At 31.9% G+C, this 23,511-nt stretch overlaps 1 long non-coding RNA gene across 1 annotated transcript; it reads right to left on the bottom strand.

The window, feature by feature from the left end:
* Positions 1-18,673: 18,673 nt before the first annotated feature.
* Positions 18,674-20,198, bottom strand: LOC127838848 (uncharacterized). Its single transcript, XR_008029992.1, has 2 exons — positions 19,971-20,198; positions 18,674-18,914 (listed from the first exon to the last, which is right to left on the bottom strand). It is a non-coding gene; the product is annotated as an uncharacterized LOC127838848 (long non-coding RNA).
* Between the last annotated feature and the right edge of the window lie 3,313 nt (positions 20,199-23,511).

The raw sequence follows: 23,511 nt of genomic DNA, 5'->3' as shown, positions 1-23,511 counted from the left end.
TTGTGACTTGTTCCTGCGATCCGCAATTAAATCAATTAAATCATGGAGCATGTCAACAAAACACTTATTGAAATGTAACGTATTGGATCTCTTAGATTAGTGCGTACTTGCATGTGTTTGTTTTGCGATAAATTCTGAATGTAAGGTTTGGCATGCCTTTTAACATGTTTAAGCCCTCATTGTAATGTTAAAATAACCGTTACAAGGAGGAGACCAGATAATTTAACACCATTGTGACGATGTGTCTGTTAATTAATGTCTTAAATGTAGATTGTGTATTTCCCTTTTCAATGATTATATAGAACTTAGTGTATAATTTTGTGAACAAGTCTTACCGCCAAACACACTTTCAATGTTTTGCAGTTACCGTTCCGATGTGGAGACCCATTTTTAATCATGTATCATGTATTAGTTTCTAATGATTCAATATTTTGTTCTGATACAAATGTGGAATTTAACTCTTTATATACGACACAGACTTTTGTTGCATTAAACTATGAAAATGACACTTCCAAATCGTTGACAAGTTAAAGATAATTGTATCCAGCTGATCCAAAGTCTCTGATTTCTGGCGTTTTGCAATTCACAGCACGACACTTTAAAAGTGTTTTAGATTGTATCGTTATTGTTTTCATTTTCTTCAAAGTGACAAATTGTCTGACAGTAAAATGAATATAATCTCATATAGTGAGAACGCCTGTGTTATACATGTCCCGCTTTAACGTCTTCGTCTATAGTTTCAACAAATTCTTGTAGGAATTGATACTATTCACTACACATATTAGCTTAATTTAAGCAAATATGTCAAATTACTAATGCACTTCACACAATAAGTGTTATATGTGTCTTTTTCCTTTGTATTTTTTTTTATCCATTAATGTTAGCGTTTTTTATTCATGATATATGCACGATATAATTTACCTATTTAAAAAGAACAAATGTAATTGCAATTGCTTATTGGATGGCCAATCTGTTAAGCGACTGCAGCCAAGTTAAAAAAATAATTTATTGATGTTGTGGCTGCATTAACATATGTCGAAAGCTATATTTACATATTTTAAAGTGTTTTTTTTTTCATTTATTTTACCATGTTTGACATATACATGTGCAGCATTTACATGTTCATACATAACCCATTGGTAATATAATATAACCTATATTGATCATTCGATCATAATTTTTTTAGATTTTCAAAAGAGTAAAACAATATAAAGTGCATTCATTTATTTAGTTCACACACATACAACATTCATTGTCAGTATTAATCATTTCATGAGAGGCAGTAAAAGGCATGCACTCAGGCGAATTCACACTCGCTGTTACATACACACGCACACACACCTGCGCGCACGTACACGCATGCACGTTCGCACTTACATACATACAAACAATACATATTTTTATTTAAATGGTCCAAGAAAAATTATCAAGTAATTTAAAAGCATTTACAATACATGGTACAATATTATGGTATTGTTAGTACTTATCGGTTGACATTTTAAACATAGGTTCAAATGGTTGAGAGCATGGGCAAAAAATAATATGTACTAAAGAGAAATTCTGTTGGTTGAAAAATATTGTATGAAGTGGATCCATTTTTGATTATGTGTTTCATATTTGTTTTAATGAGGGCAATTTCTGCTTCTGTCTGTATTTTTATCTTGAGATAATTTAGAAAAATATTGAAATTTGGGATGCATTTTTTTATTTTCATATTAAATATAAACGTTTTCATAAAAATTAGTATAAAATTTAAAACATGATTGTATACTTTTTTGTCCATAAAACCAAGGAAGGCTATTTCTTTGCTTAATTGTATGTCAATGTTCACATCTTTCAGAAAGTGTTGTAGTTGTGTCCATATTTCTTGAATGTAGGTGCATTCCCAAAATAAATGGTCAATTGTTTCAATATTTTATTGGCAAAAATCACACAAGCTACATGCTTGCAGTCCACATTTGGTTAAGAATCTGTTTGTTGGTACTATTCTAGATAAAAACTTGTATTGAAAATTGCGCAGATCTGTATCGATCGTTGACTTAAATGGAATCGTATATATTTTTTCCAGTGAGTACTTTCTTTAAGATTCAATTGTTTGTCCCATTTCATTTCAGTACAGTTATCAATTGTATTTTGTGTTTTTTGTTGTATGTTATAAAGTGTTTTATTTATTTGTTTGGTATTATCTATCAAATTACCAAAAGTTTCTTCCGACATTGTTAACGTGTTAATCCCTTATGTTTGCAATAATGTTTTATAATCTTTGGGAATCGCAGATAATAGTGAATAATAATTTAAAAATTCAAGTGGATTTATATAATATAAGCGTTGTATATCATTAAACGTATAATATGTATTTTTTTGACAATTATATAAGTGTCCAATTGTTTTCATCCCATTGTTAAACCAGTTTACCAGAAATATGGATTTGTTATTTATTTTTATATTTTTGTTATTCCATATGACATGTTTACATAAAGGAATGCCCCCTTTTGAACAGTTATATTCGTTCTTGATGTTTTGCCATGCGGTAAGTATATCTTTCAAAAATATATTTCCTTTACTAATGTCATGAATTATAGCTTCATCTAAGTTACTTTCAAATATTAGACTGGTACCAAAATGTTTGAGCTTTTCGTGTAGTAAGAGTTTCCATTTGCCATGATTGTTTTCATCTAGGAATCGTTTAACCCAGCCCGCTTAATCGCGTTCAAAAATAAATTAATGTCTGTAAGTTTTAAGCCTCCATTTTCATAAGGTTGATGTAATCGTTTTCTTTTGATTTTGTCTGGTTTATCATCCCAAATAAATTTAAACATAGTTGTTATAAATCCATCTATTACTTGCTTTGGTGGATTTGGGAGAACCGAAAATGGATAAATTAACTTTGGTAATGCAAACGTTTTTATAACAGTAATTTTTCCCATTAAGGTAAGTTTTCTATGTTGCCACTGTTTTAAGCAGGCTTCAAAGTCTTTGATCTTTGGCATTAAGTTTTTTTCTATATTAAGTTTATGCTGATTATAAAAATTCATTCCTAGAGTTTTGCCAATTCAGATGTCCAAGTAAACTTTTTTTCGGTACAATATTCAAAGTTTGAGTTTTTTAGAGATCCAATTCTCATTACAGTGGATTTTGTTGAGTTTAGGTTTAGTCCTGATATTTTTCTAAATTTATGGAGGGTTTCCACTAGTGTTTCAAAGGACGTTGCTGATCCATCATTGACAAAAGTTGCATCGTCCGCAAAAAAGGTTTGCTTAATTTCTTGGTCATTGATTTTTATTCCTTTAATCATTGCATTAGTATTTATATAATTCGATAGAATTTCCAAACATAAAATAAAGAAGGACGACGATAGTGGACAATACTTTAATCCATTGAATAAGCTGTGGTCCGAAATTGAGATGATCAAGACAATGTAAGATAAAAGAGTGGTTCAAGCTGTCGAATGCTTTTTCAAAGTCTGCAAAGAATAACAGTCCAGGCTTATTGTGACTTTCAAGATATTCAATTACATCGAATATTAATCTAACATTTTCACCTATATATCTGTCTTTCATGAAACCTGTTTGGTCATAACTAATTATTTTATTTAATACTTTTTTCAACCGGTTAGCTATAGATTTGGTTGCAATTTTGTAATCGATGTATAATAGACTAATTGGTCGCCAGTTTGAAATGTAATCCAAGTTTTTATCTGACTTAGGAATAAGTGTAATTATACCCTGTTTTTGTAGAGCAGTTAGTTCACCATTGTCAAAAGAATAGTTAATTGATTTGGTAAAGTATTCTTTTAATGTTGGCCAGAATAGTTTATAAAATTCAACAGTTAGTCCGTCAGAGCCTGGGCTTTTATTATTCGCCATTTCTAATAATGCACAACCACATTCATACTCAGTAAGTTTGCCTTCACATTGTTCTTTTTGCTCTTCGTTTAGTTTATTTATAGGTACATTAAAAAATTCCGATGCAGTTTCTTCTGTATGATTCTGTTTATAAAGTGTTTCATAATAGTTGGCTTCTGCTTCTAATATTTTTTCTTTATCTTTTAACACTATGTTATCAACAATCAATTTATGAATTGTTTTCTTTTCGGCTCTCCGTTTTTCTAGGTTGGCAAAATATGTTGAATTTTTTTCATTTCCTTCGACCTGAATAGCTTTTGATCTTAAAATATATCCATTAACCTTTTTATCATACATGTGTTCTAGTTCTTGTTGTTTAGCTTTTATTATGTTTGTTATATTTTCTAAAGAATCAGTAGAGTTACAATTTATTAAATTTTGTTGTAGTGTCGTGATTTCTTTAATTAACTCTTCTTCTTCCTTTTTAGATTTTTTGTTTTTTATTGAACAGTATTTTATTGTTTCATAACGAATCGTACTTTTAATTAGTTCCCACATTGTGTTTGGATTACATTCTTTATTTAAATTCGTTATGTCATTGATACTTTGCTTTATTTTGTTTTGATATTCAACATCTAGTCCTTTGCCTAAGAGTAAATTATCTATGTTTAACTGTACAAGAGAGTGGTCCGTTTTATATCCAGGTTTTATGTTACATTTTGATATAAGATTACATAGGTTATTTGATATCAAGAAGAAGTCAAGTCTGCAGAATATATGTAATTTACAATTGGAGTGCCATGTGAATTGGTTTTTGTCTGGATGTTTTATCCTCCAGATGTCGCTGAGTTCATTGGTGGCCATTAAATCTATTAGAGATTTTCTGCAGGATTTATGGGTATTAAAATTACCGTTTTTCTTGTCAAGTCCTGTTAAGACAGTATTAAAATCCCCGCCTATAATAAAAATTTTATCAGCATTTGATAATAAAAAGCTATTTAGTTTTGAGAATACATGTGGATCATCTTTGTTTGACCCGTAAATGTTAATAAGTGTGATGTTAATATCTTGTATTTTAATGTCTACAGCTATTAACCTTCCAATCACAATTTCAGTGAAGTTTACTAGTTCCATGTCACTATTTGGATGTAAAAATATCCCTACACCTTCGCTATTTGACTTATTTCCACTATAAACAAATCGACCAGACCAGTCATGTTTCCATTGTTCATTATTAGAGTTACTCAAATGTGTCTCTTGCAACATGTAAATCGAATTGTTAAGACCGTATAGCCATTCAAACACTTGCATTCTTTTATATTTGTTTCCTAAACCCCTCACGTTTAATGTAAGTATTATGGTTTCCATTTATGTAATAGATAGCCCATGTTATAACATTTGTTTTTAATCAAGTTTGTTTTAATGTCAACTGATATTTGAATTTTGTGATTCATAGTGTTTGTCATAGTGTCTTGTATGTCATTAAAGAATCCTAAAAGGTATGTTGTATAATACGTATAAAGTATAATATGCGACTTACAAAGTTAGATATTTATATTGTTGGAGTTTTTTGTCGGTTGAGTGTCGAAAAACGAAATTTGACAAAAGACAGAGATGATGCATCAAAGAACATTTTGTATTTTTTTAATACAATTACTTTATCCTTCTTCTTATTAACATTTTACTTTTTTTAATAAATGGCGAAGGATTTATAATTATCGATGATAAATAACATTTAAATGGTAAATGGAGTTTTTTAAGCTACTAAAGTTTCTATATAGCTAGACAAAAACAAACAACAAAACAAACAAAAAGCATAACACAAAAACGCACGAATATTTCAATTAACAAACAAGCGGTTAAAAATGCGCATTTCTTAGTACAGGTTGAACGATAGTCATGAAAAAAACTGCACAAGTTCATGTTTAATTTGTTAATTGTACGTAGAAACAAGTTCTAGTATTTTAATGAGTAAAATATGAAAAAAATGATATAACATCTTTAGCGTACAGTAATACTGTACAACTTAAAAAAGAGGGTAACAGCATGCTAAATTGCTGTTTGAGTTAATTGTATGTTCTAAATAATTTATGCCTGTTTTATAAGTAGAACATATTTAAACAAGAGCACCGCCTTGCGGGTGCAGACCGCTCATCTATTTTCTTTTTAAAGATGAAGGGACTCTCATTTTCAATCACAAAGGAGGGAGGAGTGGAGTGAAGAGGGGTGTATAGTGTGGGGTTGTGGACATTTATTACATTATCTTCCAAAAAAGCGAAAAAAAAAAAAAATCGGGGGGGGGGGGGGGTTGGGTGCGATGGTTGGACGGTATTTCAAACATAACCGTTTTAAAAAAAAAATGGTGGGGGGGTATAGTGTGAGGGTGTGGTGATAATTTGTGAGATGATCTTAAAAAAAAAAAAAAAAAAAAAAAAAAAAAATCAAATAAAAAAATTGGGGGAGGGGTGGGGTGGGGGTATAGTGTGAGGGTGTGGTGGTCATTTGTGAGATGATCTTAAAAAAAAAAAAAAAAAAAAAAATTAGGGGGGGGGAGGGGGGAGGGGGGGGAGGGCACGGGGGATGGTTTTGGGTGAAGTCTATTGTGGTATGTCAGGTAAGAGTAGTTTCATCAAAGTATCAATTAAATCTAATCATAAATAAAGAAGTTATGGCAATTTTAGCAAAATTTAATAATTTGACCTTGAGAGTCAAGGTCATTCAAAGGTCAAAGTAAAATTCAAGTTGCCAGGTACCGTGAGTAACCTTATGATAGCATGAAAGTATTTGAAGTTTGAAAGCAATAGCCTTGATACTTAAGAAGTAAAGTTGATCGAAACACAAAATTTAACCATAAATTCAAAGTTACTAAGTCAAAAAAGGGCCATAATTCCGTAACAATGACAACCAGAGTTATGCAACTTGTCCTTTTACTGTACCCTTATGATAGTTTGTGAGTGTTCCAAGTATGAAAGCAATATCTATGATACTTTAGGGGTAAAGTGGACCAAAACATAAATCTTAACCAAATTTTCAATTTTCTAAGTATAAAGGGCCCATAATTCCGTCCAAATGCCAGTCAGAGTTACATAACTTTGCCTTTACCGTCCCCTTATGATAGTTCATAAATCTTGCAAGTATGAAAGCAATAGCTTTGATACTGTAGGAATAAAGTGGACCTAAACACAAAACTTAATCAAATTTTCAATTTTCTAAGTATAAAAAGGGCACATAATTCTGTCAAAATGCCAGTCAGAGTTACATTACTTTGCCTGCACAGTCCCCTTATGATAGTTAGTAAGTGTTGCAAGTATGAAAGCAATAGCTTTGATGCTTAAGGAATAAAATGGACCTAAACACAAAACTTAACCAAAATTGTCAATTTTCTAAGTATAAAAAGGGCACATAATTCTGTCAAAATGCATGCCAGAGTTATCTAACTTTGCCTGCCCAGTCCCCTCATGATAGTAAGTAAGTGTACCAAGTTTGAATTCAATAGCATTGATACTTACTGAGAAAAGTGGAACTAAACGCAAAACTTAACCAAAATTTTCAATTTTTTAAGTATAAAAAGGGCACATAATTCTGTCAAAATGCACGCCAGAGTTATCTAACTTTGCCTGCCCAGTCCCCTCATGATAGTAAGTAAGTGTACCAAGCTTGAATGCAATAGCATTGATACTTTCTGAGAAAAGTGGACCTAAACGCAAAACTTAACCGGACGCCGACGCCAACGCCAACGCCAACGCCAACGCCGACGCCGACGCCGACGCCGACGCCGACGCCAAGGTGATGACAATAGCTCATAATTTTTTTTCAAAAAATAGATGAGCTAAAAAAGCATAAACATGAACACAATTACGAAAAACAAAAGTTACCGTTTCTTTCTAACCTGAACACAATAATAGTGTATGTTTACATTTACGAACAGGTTAAATGTTAAGTAATGTTAAGAAAAAAAATTATATAACATCTTTAGCGTACAGTAATACTGTACAACTAAAAAAGGGTAACAGCATGCTAAATTGCTGTTTGAGTTAATTGTGTGTTCTAAATAATTTATGCATGTTTTATAAGAAGAACATATTTAAAAAAAAGCATAAACATGAACAAAATTACGAAAAACAAAAGCTACTGTTTCTTAATTACCTGAACACAATAAAAGTGTATGTTTACATTTATGAACAGGTTAAATGTTAAGTAACATATACATCATACAATACAATAACAGTGTTTTGTACAGTTTGTCCATGTTTTGTTGTATTACATTGATTATTAATATATTTCAATAAGCATTCTTTCGAAACTATTCAAGTACACATGCACGCAACTATCGATAAGTTTAGCTCCGTATACATAATTATATACTAATTCGAGTCAATTAACATTAACTATTCACGTGCACATGAACAAAAACTATCAATAATGTCCTGCTCAGTATGCATAGGTTGATGATCAATTGCGTCAATTAACCTTTATATGCGTATAAATTTGATAACATCTTTTTATAAACATTACATATTACAAGAATCTTGTTTACGGCTGAAGTTATTTTAAAAGCAAAAAGGAAAATATATTAATAACCGTATATAACACGTTGTACAAGACTTACTAAGTAGTTAATGGTAACAAAACAATATCCTATTCATTTCTGTATGATAAGAATAGTATACATAACACTTGGTCAGCACAGTTTTTATATATCGCGATTATTACTGAGTTGTTAATGGTAACAAAACAATATTTAATCCATTTCTTAATAATAAAAATAAAAAACATAACACTTAATCTGCACAGTTTTTATATATCACGATTATTACTGAGAGGTTAATGTAACAAAACAATATTTAATTCATTTCTTAATTATAATAATAGTAAACATAACACTTAATCAGCACAGTTTTTATATATCACGATTATTACTGAGTGGTTAATGTAACAAAACAATACTTAATTCATTTCTTAATAATAAAAATAGTATACATAGCACTTAATCAGCACAGTTTTTATATATCGCGATTGTTACTAATGTTTTTCCATGTGTGTTATTATAATATTATAAAAAGCTCGGGCCGTGCTTGTGCATGCACGTGATTTGATTTAATTATATATATATTGATCCAAATGTATTAATTAGCGCAATCGGGCCGTGCTTGTGTATGCACGTGATTTTATTTAATTATATATATATTGATCCAAATGTATTAATTAGCGCAATCAAAGTAGTTTTCAGTATCATACACAAACTATTTCTATATCACGATTATAACTTATGACTTTCAATATGTGTTATACTTTTATAAGATGCTCAAGCTGTGCTTCAAATAATGTTTTCATATCATGATTATTACTAGTGTCTTTCATTATGTGTTATACTTTTTTAAGTTGCTCAAGCTGTGCTTTTTCACATACGCGATTTTATTTAATTATATATGTTGATCAAAAATGTATGGATTTGCGCAATCAAAGTAGTTCTGAATGTCATACACAATAGTTGTACCCACGGTCGTGAAGACAAAAAGAGAACAACTGCACAACAACGTGGATTTGCAATAGTAAACATAGTTAAGAAAGCAATCATTGACATTCAGGGCTGAAGAAAACACTGCGTCGATACATGTTTGAACAAGGGACAAAATTGTAACAAAACCAGGTTTTCATTGTGAAAAAAAAATCTGATAAAGGGAGAAAACTCAAACTGAACTTTTGAAATGAACAAACAATATTAACCCCCTTTGTAAGTTTGTTTTTTTTTTAATCTATTTTTAGTCGTGGCGACCTTGACATTGGAGATATTGACGTGATTCTTTCGTGCGACACACCGTCCCATGATGGTGAACAAATGTGCCAAATGATTTTAAAATCTCACAATGAATGACCAAGTTATGGCCAGGACAAGCTCATTTATGGCCATTTTTGACCTTTGAACTCAAAGTGTGACCTTGACCTTGGAGATATCGACGTAATTATTTCGCGCGACACACCGTCCAATGATGGTGAACAAATGTGCCAAATGATTTTAAAATCTGACAATGAACGACATAGTTATGGCCCGGACAAGCTTGTTCCGCCCGCCCGCCAGCCCGCCAGCCAGCCCGCCAGCCCGCCAGCCCGCCAGCCAGCCCTTTTCCTTCGGAAAACCTGGTTAAAAAACACGAGGAACGGTGTTTTTTTTTTCGTGTAAGCGTTCATAAGATAGTTTTCAATGAAAGAAAAGGCTGTCTATTTTATGCAATACAACCTGTTAATCAGCTTCGGCCAGTCTGTCCCCATCCAATGCTTGTACTCGTCATATGCGATTGGCCGGACTACACCCTTTGTTGATTTATGAAATAAGTGTCCGTCCCACGACCAAACAGATTCGTTTTCAGGCAATGCCCTTTTTATTGTCATCAAAACCTTTTGATTGATGTTTGTAAGGTCTTCATTAATGTAGATATTCGATCCTTTAAACTGCTTCCGTTGGTCATAACGAAGTTCCGTTTCTGCCTTGACACAAATTTGACGATAATCGGCCTTGTAAATCCGTCCTTGACTTTGCCTAAACGATGCGATATATCAATGTCACCGATTTGAAGATTTAGCCCTTTGATTTTCTGGTTTAGTTGTACTAAAACTTTTTGTGTTGTAATTTCAGCCGATTCGCTTAAAGTTTGACCACTGTGTGTTGGTTTTGGCTCTTCCGGAATACCGAATATACGGACATTATTTCGTCGGCTGTATTGCTCTGAGGAATTGAGTTGCCCAGAATGATAGTCAACATATTCTTGAATGTTAATTGCATTTTGTTTGGCTTGTTCATGGTTTTGCTCAACTTTTTTTTCTAGCAGTGTGACTTGTTCTTTTAGTTTATCATTTTCCTTTTCCTTTTCAAATAGTTTACCTTCAAGAATTTCGATTCTGTTTTCGACCGATTTCAGGAACTCGTTTTTTGTTTGATTGATAATGTCCACTATCATCAGTTTAAAGCTGGAATCTTTGCCAGAAAACAAGTTTTCTAGATTTGTATTTATATCCGCTAGGGCCTTTTTTATTTCTGCCATTTCGCAACCTTGTACTTTGTCAGTTTCTAGTATTTCAGGTTCAGGTATTTCGCTTATCGCGTTATGTTTTGAATGCTGTTTTCCTTTCTTCTTTTTCTCTTTTATTTTATTACCATGTATGTTATTGTCTTTAGTTGATGTTAAGCTTATGTCTAACTCACTGCTGCTGGAGCTGTGTTTTCTTTTAGATGCATCGGTCATCGCATTGTTTTGATCGCTTTAACTTTTTTGGTAACTATACTATCATTTTAGTTTTGTATTAGGAGGCTAAGTCATGATTTCCTCGTGCGTAGAGTCGATCAACTAGCTAAGATGGCCGCCTATAACCTACTACCTTTGTAGATTCGAAAAATTTAAAATCATCTACATTATGTTTATGTTTTGTAATAGCACAAAAAGTACTGACTTTGTTTGATACAGGCGATTATGTATTCCTGTTAGTCCAAAAATTCGCACTCTAGTATCCTTTTTTCACGCTTAAATCCGATAATTTCTGCCCCGACATAAACACACGTCCTCGCTTGACCACGCTCACTCACACTATTTTAAAGTGGTATTGTGCGCATCTAACAGTATATGCTATGTTTATAGGTGTCTATTGCACCCGTTGTTTATTTTTGGTGTTTTCACTTCATATACACTTATATTTGTTAATGCAGCATTAATATACTTAAACAATATCCCGGAAAGAGAAAAATAATGCAGTTGAATATCAACCGTACTTTCGTTTTGACAACTGACGACAGAAATGATTCGATGTACGATGTGAATCTAAATTTAGTTTTAGTGCAGATTCGTTCATACGACACAAGACACTATTTTGTTTTACGGATCATTTCGGCTTCGAGGACTGGACAGTCATGTCAAATATAATGGTTTACAGTCAACTCGTACCTTAGTCAACTCGCACGGTAGTCAACTCGCACGTTGTTTGGTCAACTCGCACGGAAGTCAACTCGTACCTAAGTCAACTCGTACCTTATCCAAACTAGTTATGTATTAATGGGTTCTAAACGAGTAATTTATGCATAAACACAAATGAGAAACACTTTCAGAGTTTAGTTCAATACTTTGTATTGCAATATTTTCACAAAATAACAATTTTTTCACAAAATATTTTTACACCACAGTTACGTTTTAGGCACATTATAACAGATAGTAAAAGTATTTTTATATATATTATATTTTAACTATTATTTTAATATTTATTTCAATATTTGCACATTATCAAAGCTTTACAATATGTACACAAGTAGACATACATCTATTTACCTATATTTTAATATATATTTCAATACTTACACATATCAAAGCTTTACAATATGTTCACAAGTAGACATACATCTATATACTTTTAGTATATAGGAAAAAAAGTATGAAAATAATGTCAACGTGAGTACAAATACGTTTAGCTTAGTATCATATAAACCGCGTATATGATCATACCTACATGTATTTAAACATGGTTGTACGAAAAATGGTTCATTTTACAATAATAGTAAATCATAATACAATTTTACAATAATTAAATGTGCATTTCTTTAATACTTTAATAAATTTGTCCAACATTATTAAAATTTGAACATGAGTTACGGTTCTACATTAATTAATTAAATATTAAAATGTATAGCATGACACATTAAAAGAGTTATTTAAGTAATCAATACTACAGCCTTTCTCTAGGCAACCCCTATCAGTAATAGCCTTATCTACCCCTCGATAATCAGTACCCTCATCAGCTCTGAATGATTGACAGATTAGCTGTTTATTGTAATTTTAATGGTGAGAAATTAATACGATATGGTTTTTTCAAGTATTGTTAGTTTGTTGACCGATAAGGTGACAGATGTTTTATTATTACATTTCCAATTTAACAATTAACGTAATAACGTATGAAAATTTCAAAATCTTTCATGATTATTTCATTTTACCGACGCCGTTTTATCACTGATAATTAATTTATTGGCAAACATTATTGGTTTAACCCCCTTATTTGGAACTGACTTCCTTTTAAGCACATTTTGGGACCTGACTTCCAAATGACAAACACATCTTTCATATGTAAAAGAGCTTGACATGATATACCTACCCATCTTAAGTAAAGTGTATATGTGTACTTCAATATTATAGTTTTATAGCATGTTACGTGGTGCAATATAAGTGTTTTCTTAATCACGTTACTTACTGTAGAATAATAATAATGCTGTTCGAAAACATGCCGACCAATTGAATCAATTCACCTATTTTCAAGAAGATGGGTTGTGTGGTGGCTGATGTACGAGATAATAGAACGTTTATCTTTCAGTAATATTATAATTAATTTCATGTATTTTATGACGTGTCGACTTTATTCTGCTATGAACTTTTTTTAACCATTCTTTTACTGTCTTTTCAGATGATGCATGTTAAAAAGCAAAAATAAGTGCATCTTTCGTTGCAGTATATGTAATGAGGAATTTTATATCAGGGGAGGATTGAGATATCATGCCCCATTCATGGACCACATGAGTTTAAATGTAGAATATGCAAGAAAGAATCCTTCAACAGAGCCGGACTAAAACAGCAAATAAAAAACACGAACATAACAAAACATGTACAGCTGATGTTTGTAGTGTTTTTGTTTTATTTATAAAGTCTACATAGACACGTCTGACATATAATTGCTATGAGTGCTACTTACTTACACGTTTTATTCCGTATATGTCATGATGCTAGTTTCTCACTTTGTTATGAAAATAAACCATCATCTGTGTTACGTCATTTCTTCCTACGATGTCTCTGCATAAATTTTCAATTGTATTCAGCACTTATAAACATGATTATTAAAAAAGATTTGGGTCGGATTTAATTCGTTATGCATTTGACATATTAACATTACTTACGATTAGAAGGCAATGTTAGGAACAAACGAAATAATCTTTATAAGTGAACCAATACTTTATTCCCTCAATACAACAGTCATAAATAATATGTATTCACATAGGTATAAAAGAGAAATAACATGTATACACATTCTATTGATCACTTCTACTGAAATCATATCGTGTATTGCATTTGCACAAATCTTTTTATCCACTACAAATTCACTTTTTGCGATTATAATATAGTGACCAACTCAGAACTGGTTTAAAAGATGGTCGTCCAAAATGTGTCACATCAAAATCATATACATGTATCCGTATCGTTATGGTAAAACGCGTCAAATGTCATTGTATTAAATAAACAATTCATATTTAAGTATAAAAAAAAACATCCACCGATATGCATCTTCTAAGCAGATGTCAGGTATTCCAAATTGCTTCATGTATTCCGAATCGCAACAATGGCAGTATCAACCTTATACTAGTATCAAACCGGCTTTACCCTCTACTGTTTTTCATTACACTTTAATTGCACGTATATGTGATTGTTTGGCAAGGTACTTCGGCGTAATCTTTTTTGTTTGATTGGTGGGTTTTCATGTACCTATCGCATTCTAGAGCGGTACACACTTCGTTACGCCGTCTTTTTTAATCTTGGCATCCTCAACATATATAACTGGCGTCTTGATATCTGGAAATAGTAAGCATAGTATTCCGTTTGGTGCATATTCAAACATAAGTATGTCCATATGTGTTAAAATAAACAGGTAAGAATTACACTGTGTTAATTATACCGTCGAATGTCTTATATTACACACACTTAACGTTAGCGTTAAGTACGCGATAATAGCCGATAAAACATATAATAATAAAAATTTATAATATAACAATTAATAGAAAAAAGATAACTCTTGATTTCTTCAAGTGAAAATGTTTTCCAATACATTCGCACCAATGCGGAATTCATTCACGAAAGTTGTTTCGCATAAAACCTTCTAACATAGGAAAGAGCTGTTTATCATTTAGAAGTCAGGTCCCAAAATGTGCTTAAAAGGAAGTTTAGTTCCAAAAATGGGGGCTAACCCGTTATAATTCGGCATTGAATGAATTAATAGACATAACAACGCTTCGAGATAATAAAATATTCGTGATTTATGTTATATTTTACTGTACACATGCACAAATACTGTTTATTATGAGAAAAAATTATATTCGAACATCCAACATCTCGAAGGTCAAGAAATTAAACAACAAATTTGTCGACGGATTCGCTTCAATAACTTTTTTATTCCGACGTCTACGGTTTTGAAACGAAAAACCGAGGAGAGCACAAACACCGTAGAGCCGAAAGGGCTTATTCATTTAGAAGAAATATAAATATAAACTGGCTTACCGGGTGAAAATATCCGCTACTCCTTCACGAAAAACACTTAAACGACGCCATCTTTGAAGTTTTGCAACAACTTTCTCACTTAAACGCGGTAAGCTCCCGTATACGCGTGCCCCCCCCCCCCCCCCCTGCTTTCAATGACTTAATTGCGAAATAATGATCGAGAAATGTCCCTCTCGTTGATGTATTTTCGTTATCTTTGTGTATAGCTTACTTAATTTGTTGTGCTACTATATATATGAACGTGTGAATTATTTAAGATCGATCTTGACCAAATGTTTGGGTACACTAAAATCGGTTTCAAACCCAAACTCTTTTATTTCACGGTAGCAAGACGGTAACAACAATTTTGCTTAATATTCTAGTCATGAAGGTATGGTGTGTGTTTTGCAATATGTCGTGTTGGATGTTTTATCCGCCACAATAGCAAGTTGTTCGTACCGAACATTTGATTTCTCAGTTATTTTGCAGGCTATAAATGACAGAGACAGTGCTTTCCACAAATATAAGGTTGAGAAGTCTGAAAAAAAGTTATAACACTTTTAAGAAATTGAGAAATTCTGTTCAAAGCCTTGTTCATAGTGCTAAGAAAAATGATTAAAAAAGTACCCTAGAAGAAAACAACAATAATTCTAATTGTCTATGGAAAATACCTAAATCCCTTTGCTTGCCTTCAAACAAAGGTTCTTCTATTCCTTATGAAAATATTTGCTTAAAAAATATGACAATATTTGTTTTGAAAAGAAATGTTTTGTGGAGACATTTAACAGCTTTTACACAACAGTTGCTTCTATACTTGTTAAGAAACTTCCAAAAAAGGTATACAAATATAGTAGTAGATTTATGTATTCATTTTTCAGTAGTACATGGGTTTATCCTTATAGTTATTCCTTTTCACTTGTGACTGAGAGTAAAGTCTTGAAATACTTAAATTCACTTAGTATTGAAAAGGCCACTGGGATGGATGGTATACCTTCGATGTTTGTAAAGGATGGGTCTTCTATCATTAATGCCCCTCCCCCCCCCCCCTTGCTCATGTCATTAGCTTGTCACACATACACGGGGTCGTTTCTGATGATCTTAAGTCTGCAAGAGTTTTTTTCAACTTTATAAGAATGATAAGCTTTGTGTTGGTAGTTACACACCTGTTTCTATTTTAAATATCATTTCAAAGATACTTGAACGTATTGTTTATGACCAAGTTGAAAAGTATTTTCAAGATCAAGACTTAATGTATAAATATCAATATCTGGGTTTAGGAGAGGTTATTCCACCGACACATGTCTTATTCACTTATCTGACTTCATTAGAGGTGAAAATGATAAAGGTAATATTGTAGGCATGGTTCTTTTAGACTTACAGAAGACTTTTGATACAGTGGACCACTCCATACCTTTAATGAAACTCCGTGCTTCTGGTCTGGGAGATGATATAAAAAGTGGTTACAGTCATATTTGTCTGACAAGAAACAGCTTGTTGATGTGTTTGGTACATTTTAGTCATCAGAAAACATTTCCTGTGGCGTCCCCGGGCTTCATACTTGGCCCCTTGTTGTTTGTAATCTATGTTTACAAATGATATGTCAGCTGTGGTAAAACATAGATTACTCTTGTATGCTGATGATGCTGCCATTTTAGTTTCGGATGAAAGTATATCTACGGTTGAGAAGATTCATAATGATTATCTAAAGCAAGTCAGTGAATGATTAATTGACAACAAACTGTCATTGCACCTAGGTAAGACCGAGTCAATTCTATTTTGTTCACAATCCATTTTAAATATTTCATGTGATGGAACACCCATTTCATCTACATCATCAGTTAAGTATTTAAGAGTTACAATTGACCAAATTTGTCTTTCACTTCAATGGCAGAGTCAGGCATCAAGAAGACCAATTTAAGTTTAAAGGGACTGTCAACCACGAGGACGAAGAAATGAAAAGTTGTAAAATACCGTATTTTTACAATTATTAGTTTATATTTATTTATCACGACAGGTATATAAACATTACTTGAAAAAAGTTCATATTTTCAGTATATTTGGTAATAACATTTTGCGATGTGAAATCGAAAGTACATCGCGAAAATAGGTGACATAACGATATACACAATATAAATAATGCAAGTAGATTGATCATTCTCTATATAAAATATATACAATTCACTACGCATGCACAATATGCATTCCTGGGTTTACCACGTGACGATGATAATCAATTTACTGACTTTAATTATAGTTAACTAGCAGTTACCTGGTAGACATACCTAGTAAAATTTATTACCGAATATACTGAAAATATGAAAACTTTACAACTTTTTTCAAGTTATATAATATACCAGTCGTGATATTTTAATCAATATAAACTAATAAGTGTAAAAAATACGGTATTTTACAACTTTTCTTTTCTTTGTCGTCGTGGTTGACAGTCCCTTTAAAGTTTTTATATCGAAAAAAGGATCCAAAGACACTAGAAGGCTTCTAGTCATGTCTTTAATTCAGTGCCACTTTGACTTTAGTTGTTCTGTTTGGTACACTGGTTTAACTCAAATGTTAAAAAGCAAGTCACAGGTCACACAAAATAAACTTATCAGGTTCATATTAAATTTGCATATTAAACAAGTTCTTAAATACCTTTTTTACAATTATTAGTTTATATTGATAAAAAATATCACGACTGGTACAGACCAGTCGTGATATTTTAATCAATAAAAACTAATAATTTTAAAAATACGGTATTTTAGAACTTTTCTTTTTTCGGCAATCTGGTTGACGGTCCCTTTAACATGAATGATTGCAATAGGTATGCCATTCCAAGGTTCAATGTGTCTGGCAAAAAGTCATTTGCTTTCAATGGCTGCACTATCTGGAACTCTCTTCCTCAGCATATCAGAGATGTCAAAAGTCTTTTAAACACAGTGTTAGGGGGCATTTTTATGACAGGTAGATTTTTAATATGCAGCTCTTTACGATTTCTTAAAGATGATTGAATACGAATGTTCATATTGATAGATTTATTGTGTATTTTATAGCATCGCAAATAATTATGTTTAACTTTTAAAGCCACACACCTTGAAATGAAAGTAAATTTAAGTATAAATAAGAAACATATTTTAACTTTGTCAATTAAAATATATCTGGTGAATACAAGGTAGAAATCCGTCTTTTTTGCGCTTTAAAACTTAAAAATAATCGCGTTTGACGAAATGGACTTATACGTATAGAAATCCTACTTTCGGTTTTAAAATATAAAAAATAATAAATTACTTGCAAACAAGGCTATATATTTAACTTTATCTATGCCAATTAGAATATATCGGATGGTTGCAAGGTAGAAATCCGTCTTTTTGCGCTTTAAAACTTAAAAATAATCGCGTTTGTCGAAATGGACGCATGCGTATAGCAATCCTACTTTCGTTTAAAAAAAAATCTTGCTAATTTGGCCATAGATTTAATGACAATTTTGCACACTTTCAAATTGCATCTATATGTATTGATGAACATGTATTTCATTTCAAGGTGTGTGGCTTTAAAGGGGCCTTTTCACAGATTTTGGCATTTTTTTAACTTATTCATTAAATGCTTTATATTGATAAATGTAAACATTGGATCATAAAAGCTCCAGTAAAAAATCAAGAAAAAAATTAAAAAAAGGAAAAGAACATTGCCCGGAGCAGGTTTCGAACCAGTGACCCCTGGAGTCCTGCCAGAGTCCTGAAGTAAAAACGCTTTAGCCTACTGAGCTATTCCGCCGAGTACACATTCATGACGTATTTTATACCTTTTATAAGCAATCTTCGTAGTTTCACAAAATTTAACGACAAAAACAGAACTCTCCAAATTATTCAATCGTTTCGCGTTGCAACGCTTTATAATTTTTAGGTTTTAAAATCGTCAAAAGATGCATATAATGGCTATATTAGAGCATGGTTAATGTTCAGTATTACTGTTTCCTCACAAATATCATAACTAAAACGAAAACTTACGAATCTGAAACAACTTTTTTCAATTTTGTCAATTTGCCAAAGCGTGAAAAGATCCCTTTAAAACAATGTAAAAGGAACAGCCGTTTTAGATGCGAGCTGTTTCAAGGTCTACTGAAAGTATCGCGTTCATAAATAAGACATATATTTGTTAATTGGACTTATCCTTTATAATCTGAATCGAGTGGAATCTTTTAGTATTAAACATGAAAGAAAGCGTGTATATTATAAAATATCTTACAGTTAAGATATGCAAAACGATTACAGTGTTATGCACAGGCAGCAGTATCATAAATTTGCCTCCCCCCCGGGACCCTACCCCCCCCCCCCCCCGGTTTACCCCAGGGGTAGTATATATAATACCTATACGAGGGTTATTTTTCAAACTATGTATTTTTGTCAATATTAGTTGTTGAAAAGTCAAACCATACACAATATGTGTACATTTAACAATCTGGAACCCCTGGGGTAAACTCGGGGGGGGGGGGGTAGGGTCCCGGGGGGGGCAAATTTATGATACTGCTGCCTGTGGTGTTATGAACCACGACGGTGAATATCAGAAACAATAAAACACGTCTTTATCTGTGACGTTAATTTACATTTTAAAGGGGCCTTTTCACAGATTTTGGCATTTTTTTAACTTATTCATTAAATGCTTTATATCGATACATGTAAACATTGGATCGTAAAAGCTCCAGTAAAAAATCAAGAATAAAATTAAAAAAAGGAAAAGAACATTGCCCGGACCAGGTTTCGAACCTGTGACCCCTGGAGTCCTGCCACAGTCCTGAAGTAAAAACGCTCTAGCCTACTGAGCTAATCCGCCGAGTACACGAACTGAACGTATTTTATACCTTATATAAGCAATCTTCGTAGTTTCACAAAATTTAACGACAAAAACAGAACTCTCCAAATTATTCAATCGTTTCGCGTTGCAACGCTTTATAATTTTTAGGTTTTAAAATCGTCAAAAGATGCATATAATGGCTCTATTAGACCATGGTAAATGTTCAGTATTACTGTTTCCTCACAAATATCATAACTAAAACGAAAATTTGCGAATCTGAAACAACTTTTTTCAATTTTGTCAATTTACCAAAGCGTGAAAAGATCCCTTTAAACACTTAAAATGTGATAACTTCTTAATAATGTCTAGTCTGGAACTTTTCAGAATATATTCTATGCAAAATTTAGTGTAACTTAAATATGTCATATGTCTTTGATTATTATTTACTGTGATATTATTATATACTGTAATATAAAACGTTGTCTCCTATGTCATACACTATTATATCTAAAGGACTTCAATGGAAATTAGGGTTCAATTGCAAACCCTCTATTGTGCAAAGCTTAACGTATACTGTTGATTGACATGGATTTGATTATATGCAGGTCGTTTTAATTGTTTATTGTGCGTTTATAACATGCTGCCATGTAAATCTATGCAATTAATGTTGAAATATATCTATCTATTTTTCTCCTTCCTACACAACTTCATGTTCAATCAGTTTCTAACGTTATCAAGATTCCCATCAAAGACAATCGCTTTTGCACATGACTCATCCGAAAAGATACCAATACATCATATGCTTTCGACGAAATCGAGCAATAAAACATCAACAAATTCAAACTCGTATACATGTGCTGTACATATTTGAATTGTTTTGTTTTTTAATATGTATACAAAAAATCGTTGTGGGAATTAATAAAAGTTTATTTGATACACAATAAATCACTATATAGAAACACAACTGTAGCAAGAGCATACGACTCAGTCAAAGCATTCGATATTTGAACAACAAAATACAGATCATAGTGTGATATGGCGGGACATATGCGATTCGAACATATTAGTTTTGAACAGACGATTGGTCTACATACAGTTTATTTAGACATGTGAATGCGTATTATGGTTTACTCTTCAACAGATTTATTCAACATTGGAACAAGTTTAGGCAGTGCTCTGTGAAAAGGGGCTGTAATGCATGCGCGAACAATGTTGTCCCAGATGAGCATGTGCAGTCCACACAGGCTTATTAAGGACAACACTTTCCGCTTAAAAATTGTTTCGTTTAAAGAAATATTAGAAACAAATCCAGTTAAGACGGACAGTGGCGTTTAACCCCATTTTCACAGAGCATGGCATATTTTTAATTCACACGTGGAATAAAGGGAACTCATAATTTTGCATGTTCATGTTAAATGTTGTTTTGTATTGTATAAGCAATACTAAAGACCGGAATCACCTTCTGTACATACTTTTACAAACGTACTCTTTTTTCTTTTTGAAATAGAATAAAATATACAAATGCTTATTTTAAACGTAGTTAAGTTTCAACAAGTATTTACGCAACACATGCAGTTATAAGTTATGTGAGAAAAATAAAGCACAAAAACTATTAGCATGATTCAAACAACAACAACAAAAAACAACAACAACAAATAAGTAGAGTTAAAAAGAATATTTCATTTTTTTTCTTGCATCTTAAACCAACATATGGATATGGCCGAGCATTTAAAAAAAAAGTAAACAATCTTTTGATGACATCATCAATCAATCAATCAATCAATCAACCAATAAATCAATCAATCAATCTATTAACTAATAAATCAATAAATTAATCAGATAATGCTTACTTCAACAAAATGTATTACGGTCGAGTTTACACCGATACCGACACAAGTACATGAAAGAATTACCTGTTGTACAGACGTTTTTTAAAATGAGTAAAACATTTCTTTCAGTTATTTACTGGTTCTACTTCGTCTTAGCTTTTGTTTTTGTTGTTGATACATCAACGTCTTATCTGTTTTGAAAATAAAGTAAACAAAATTCGTACATACTCGCCTACATATTAACATTTTACCGAATAAATGTAATTGTGTCTTAAATGTTAAGCATGTCCTATCTCAAAACTACAAGATAACGTCGAATATAATACGATACAGTTCAGTACAACCAAAATATAAGTATGTAAATAAACATGTAGGTCATATTAACCTGTAATTAAATCCATGGTTACAATGTTAAGTGAACAACTTAGAACATATTACGAACAAGATAAGTATTGATGCCAAGAATCAAATGGCGTCGGGAATTTTCAGTGTAAAAGGCACTCAATGAAGTTACATGGAAAGATTTTTTCTACTGTAAATATTAATATATTGGCTGATTATTTTAAACAAAATAGAAAAAGATACTGGTATAACCATTATCTATGATTTTGTGTTATAACCCCCAAATAACCATTATCTACAATGTTGTGTTATAACCCCCAAATAACCATTATCTATAATTTTTTTGTTGTTACCCCCAAATATTTCAAATTTCATTTTATTGAACAGAACAGAATTTTATTACACATAAACTTTACAGTTTCAAGTGTTAAACAAAATGATAATACAAAATACATGAATATAGTAAGTCGTTGTTTTTTCTTACAGAAATATCATAATTTGGTAATGAATGAACTTTACAGCTATTTTAGACAAACATGATAACAGTGTATCTAGCTGTATATGGAATTGCTTTAATATGTCGTTGTTTCAATAAAATAAATCAATATCTATGTTAAGAACAAAAAATAATACAATTTGGATCACAGTAAAAAGTTAGTAGTACACAGAATACCGAATTTTATTTATACTTAATGTTAATGCAACAACTCCATCAGCATACAATAGTTACACAACATGATCAATAACATAAATCAGTATCCTTTTAAAGAACAAAACATAATACAATTTGAATCACAGTTGAAAAATCACCTTCTAACTAAGATATTAATAAATGACTGTAGTGTAACGGTTATCAATAAAGCAATAAACCGTGTAATCGCTGTCGTCTTGTAAAATTTAAGAAAATACGCGTTAACCAAAACTCGAACAGCAAAAGTCTGCGCTATTGTTAGAAAAAACACAAACTAAATATAATTATTTTGATTATGTTTTTTTTATACAATTCCAGAAAGTTTCACCGGTTCGCGTATTTGGCCAGTCCCTGTGATCTTTTATTATTGCCCAGTCCCTGTGATCAGTTATTATTTAAAAGAATTAGCTTAGCATTATTGGCAATAAATGCTGTATTAACTGTAATAGGCACAAATGCAGTACTAATTTACACAAAAAATCACCACTATGCAAGAAATTCTGACAACACAAATATATACATTGAACCGTAAAATAACTTCTCATCCCATAAGCGAAAAAAACAACGTATTACATACGAGTCGCCGCACTTCAGTGCGACGCCAATGATGAGAGATCACCAGCTCATATATAAAATATTTCCAATTAAAAAATAATATTTATTATAAGTTATGTCACAAAAAACACAGTTAAAATGTGGTATGAAAGGTGGGTCAAACGAATGTACGTTCGGTAATATAACTCATT

The sequence above is a fragment of the Dreissena polymorpha genome, chromosome 1, assembly GCF_020536995.1.
Source record: "Dreissena polymorpha isolate Duluth1 chromosome 1, UMN_Dpol_1.0, whole genome shotgun sequence".
NCBI classification, from domain to species: Eukaryota; Metazoa; Mollusca; class Bivalvia; order Myida; family Dreissenidae; genus Dreissena; species Dreissena polymorpha.
Note: the sequence above shows the minus strand (reverse complement) of the source record. Positions and strands in the feature narration are given on the sequence as shown.